The sequence below is a fragment of the Thermobia domestica genome, chromosome 9, assembly GCF_964235325.1.
Source record: "Thermobia domestica chromosome 9, izTheDome1.hap1.1, whole genome shotgun sequence".
Lineage (NCBI taxonomy): Eukaryota > Metazoa > Arthropoda > Insecta > Zygentoma > Lepismatidae > Thermobia > Thermobia domestica.
In genome coordinates, this window is record NC_137462.1 from 81,088,553 (window position 1) to 81,093,610 (window position 5,058).

The following is a 5,058-nucleotide window of genomic DNA, read 5'->3' on the forward strand; positions in this document are numbered from 1 at the left end:
AATTTGATGAGTGAGTGAGTGAAACGATTTTTTTCCTGGCTAAGGACAGTTTTTTGCCCATAAAAAATTTTCCACAGCACATTCCTCAGATTTCGGACTTTTTCCATACTCAGGTCGTTATGGGGTACCTTTATGCAAAGTTTCAGGTTTCCATCTCATTGGGAAGTACCTAATCAATTTGATGAGTGAGTGAGTGAAACGATTTTTTTCCTGGCTAGAGACAGTTTTTTGCCCATAAAAAAATTCCCATAGCACATTCCTCAGATTTCGGACTTTTTCCATACTCATGTTATTGTAGGGTACCTTTATGCAAAGTTTCAGGTTTCCATGTCATTGGGAAGTACCTAATCAATTTGATGAGTGAGTGAGTGAAACGATTTTTTTCCTGGCTAAGGACAGTTTTTTGCCCATAAAAAATTTCCCATAGCACATTGCTCAGATTTGGGACCTTTTCCGTACTCATGTTATTGTAGGGTACCTTTATGCAAAGTTTCAGGTTTTCATCTCACTGGAAAGTACCTAATCAATTTGATGAGTGAGTGAGTGAAACGATTTTTTTCCTGGCTAAGGACAGTTTTTTGCCCATAAAAAATTTTCCGCAGCACATTCCTCAGATTTCGGACTTTTTCCATACTCAGGTCGTTATGGGGTACCTTTATGCAAAGTTTCAGGTTTCCAATCTCATTGGGAAGTACCTAATCAATTTGATGAGTGAGTGAGTGAAATGATTTTTTTCCTGGCTAGGGACAGTTTTTTGCCCATAAAAAATTTTCCACAGCACATTCCTCAGATTTCGGACTTTTTCCATACTCATGTTATTGTAGGGTACCTTTATGCAAAGTTTCAGGTTTCCATCTCATTGGGAAGTACCTAATCAATTTGATGAGTGAGTGAGTGAAACGATTTTTTTCCCTGACTAAGGACAGTTTTTTGTCCATAAAAAATTCCCATAGCACATTCCTCAGATTTGGAACTTTTCCCATACTCATGTTATTGTAGGGTACCTTTATGCAAAGTTTCAGGTTTCCATCTCATTGGGAAGTACCTAATCAATTTGATGAATGAGTGAGTGAAACGATTTTTTTCCTGGCTAGGGACAGTTTTTTGCCCATAAAAAATTTCCCATAGCACATTCCTCAGATTTCGGACTTTTTCCATACTCAGGTCGTTATGGGGTACCTTTATGCAAAGTTTCAGGTTTCCATCTCATTGGGAAGTACCTAATCAATTTGATAAGTGAGTGAGTGAAACGATTTTTTTCCTGGCTAAGGACAGTTTTTGCCCATAAAAAAATTCCCATAGCACATTCCTCAGATTTTGGACTTTTTCCGTACTCGAATTGTTATAGGGTACTTTTATGCAAAGTTTCACGTTTCTATCTCATTGGGAAGTACCTAATCAATTTGATGAGTGAGTCAGTGAGTCAGTGAGCCTGAAAACTGCATATTTTGGGGGTCCAGTACTCAAACATGGTTGAAGGTAGGAATGTGAGATTTGGTACATGAGTACATATGTGGGATATCTCCTTACATTCTAAATTTCATGTTTCTACCCTTAATAGAATCGTTTTTACAAAGCCTCGAAATCGGCGATTTTACCCAAAACTCTTGTTCGTGTATAATATGCTTACGGCAGTGCAGGCAAGTTTTCATTTTCTTCGCGGAACTTGGCTGCCATGCACTGCCGTGCATGTTGATAATGATAATTACTTTAGATAATTAGCTAATATTCTTAAAATATGTTTCCTGCCCACAAACAAGCTTCTGTCTGCATTTTAATATCTGAAAATTCTATTTTTATTTAATAGATTGTACTTGACCCAGGTGTGTCATGTTGCGGAGGGTAGGGGCAATTGCCTCTCTGAGTTTTGGAAACTCATACTTTTTAATCGATTTTATACTAATATATTAATTCAAAAAAAAAACTAATTTTTTACGTCGGTGGAGCATCATCTGGCCCCTATTCCGAAAATCACTAATACGACCATCTTGTCTCCAAACATCGGAAAACTGGTTGCAGGAAAAATATTCCATGTAAGAGTAAGAAACAATAAGTATCCATCTGCTACATGGATTTCCTTTCGTTCCTTAAGAACTACAGTATTAAGTAAGATTTTATGTAATTTTTTTTTTTTAACTTATTAAATACATCATTAAGTTTTTCCTTTCTTTCTTGCGCACCGTACTGTTGTATACAGATGATTATTTGACCGATTTGAGATGCTGAGTTTGTCTTCCCTGTCTTAACAACGTCCCAGGTATGTCATATACACGAAAAGATGCAAATGAATGATTGTAGTAGAATTAATGGAGTGAGAAATCTGAAAAAAAAAAACAAAAAAAAACAAGGGAATTTCGATCTCGAGAAACCCACGGACATTATAGTGTTTGCTCCAAATCAGCGTGGCCTTGTAGACGAACCAGGGACCTCTTACAAAACAAATGAGCACTCTACCACTGTAGCAGCTTGTCACTATTAAAACATCCCTTGTCGCACATGGTTTTACAGATTTTATCAAGTACCGATGGTATATAAAAATTTCAAATTAATGGCATAGGCTAGTCATGCATTCTCTCAGAAAATTTTGATCGCGGAAAGGGGATCAAAATGTAAGAGAAGCTATTTTGGTATATTGGGAATAGAAATTATTTTTTTTTCTTACATTCGGGGCTTGGGGTGGTTGACCAACCGTGAGGGAGGAGCAAAGCTCTCCCCAGATGGAGGGGAGGACAACCAGAAGCTAGATTATAATAAGTATACCATAAGATTACTATAAAGTTTCAAAAATATACAAATAATAGCCTAAATACTTTTATCAGTTAAACACTGGGGGGGGGGGGCTAGGCTCCCAGTTCCAGGCTAGATCCTCCTCTGGCTCTCCCGAAAGCAAGCCTGAAAGAATTACTGAGACTAGTGTCTAGTTCTTGTTTCCTAATCAGAAGGTTTCGAATTCAAATCCGCCAGCCCACCATTCTAAGTTTTCCCAGCTTGTTGCTTCAGTGCCAACAGGTTAATGTTGGAATAGTCCCTTTTAATATATGTCCAGACCGACTTCCTTTCATTTCACTTCATATTTCTGTTGATTTTTAATGATTCGAGTATAAAATTGTCTCGTAGGTTGTATCTGGCAGTTTTTTTTTTCTAAGTATATACGATCAATTCACCCTCATGAGCAATTGGCCGCCTATTGTATAGAATTGGTAGTCCACTATATGTTTGCAATCATAAATTCGGCCCACTATCGGGCCACAGGAAGCATGCACACGGAGATAATAAACACATTGTTCGTTATGAGAAATTAGTTTTTTTTTAAATAAAACTTTCACAAAACTTTATTTTGTTTAAAAAAAATGCATTAATTTAAAAATAAAAAAGTTGACGAGGGGGCACCCGGGTTTGAACCGGGGACCTCTCGATCTGCAGTCGAATGCTCTACCACTGAGCTATACCCCCAACGAAGAATAGTATGATGATTCTCGTGAGTCATTGAGAAGATCAGGTTTTAACGCCGCACGCTTCCCCTCGCTTGTGTTATCTCCGCTAACACGGTTCGGGAGGAAGAACATTCACTGTTGCCAACTACGTTATGGTTGTCATGGTAATTTTCGCGGGGAAAAAAGTTTTATATTATTATTCTCTATAGGTAAACTGAAATCTTAAAATTAGTATCCCATGGTAATGAACTTTATTTAGGCTAAAGAAGAATAATGATGACTGTGAAAGGATTTACTAAAATATGTGACGAAACAGAGCGCTCCGAGAAAATCTGCGGATGTTCTTCACTACAAATTCCCATGATCTGAGATTGAACCAAAAATTCTTCGTACCAGAGGTGCGCGCTGTAACACATATCCCCTTTCCCCTCATTCTTTGTTAGTGTAATACAGTGATGTAGTCAGCAAATTGTTCTAGGTGGGGGCATGATTTTTTTCAGGAGAGCAGGCTTTTCCCACACTAAAAGTTTAATAAATCTATAATAGACGAACCCTATTTTGGGGATTAGGAAACCATTCATTGCAGCTTTGCAAAATTCAAGATTACTAATAAAATTCCAACTGACCGAACTGACTATTTTAAGTGTATATATCTGAGTATACAGTACAAACCCTCAAATCCGAACTAATTGGGGCTGAAGCCTGTTCGGATTTCGGGGGGTTCGGATTACCCGGGAAATAATATTGCGTACTTATTTCGTCACTGAATTGGGCGTAAAATAACGACTGAGGTTAGACAGGGTGGCCCAGTGGTCGAAAAGGCAGTGACCTTGACTGGCGGGTGTACACTCATGTCCAAAATGATTGTCGCATATCTATAACTGTCTTCTTGTAAGAATATAACTAGATAATGATTTAGAATAAGCATTAAGTCTAAAAATGTTAAAACCTTAAAAAAACTAAATTTGTGTGATTAAATCTATTTTTTTTTTTTTTCATTTTCTAGCTGTAGTTTTTTTTTCTCCTGAGAACGTGTTCGGATTTGCCGGGTTTTCGGATTTCCGGGGTTCGAATTTGAGGGGTTGTACTGTATATTGTCCTCAGATAAGATGTCTGAGGAAGGATATGTTTATGTGGTGCTTTTAATATATATACTGCTTTGGTCAGTTCGAGTTTTATAGCAATTAGGAAATCATTTAAGGTACCGAACTCCATCCCCCGTAGCTGTTTCTGCTGTGATAGATTAGATTTTATCACCTGCTTTTCACAGTTGAGTTTGTATGAGACGGGGTCTAGGTTTTGCGTGAAATTCGCACCACTGTTCTGGTTTGTGTGGGAAAAACTGCCACTTGGGATTGGGATCAGACTTTGGACCAAGGACTCTAGCTGTCTGAAGTACGAGACAACTGACAAGCATGAGTATATATCCAGCTAGTTTTTCTTGAGGGGGTCTAAGGCTTTTTCAAGAGGGCCGTACATTTACATACTAAAAGCAACTCGAAAGTCCTGCTTCAGAATGTGAACGAATATAATAGTCCTTTGTTATTAAAAAGTCAACAAATAGTACCGGTAGTAGTTTATTTTTGAGGCTGTTTTCTTCGAACGAAGTTTTCCGAAAATATAA

The 5,058-nt window shown here is 37.8% G+C and overlaps 1 non-coding gene across 1 annotated transcript; it reads right to left on the minus strand.

The window, feature by feature from the left end:
- Positions 1–3,381: 3,381 nt before the first annotated feature.
- On the minus strand, positions 3,382–3,453 carry TRNAC-GCA (transfer RNA cysteine (anticodon GCA)). The gene has a single exon. It is a non-coding gene; the product is annotated as a tRNA-Cys (tRNA).
- Positions 3,454–5,058: the final 1,605 nt, after the last annotated feature.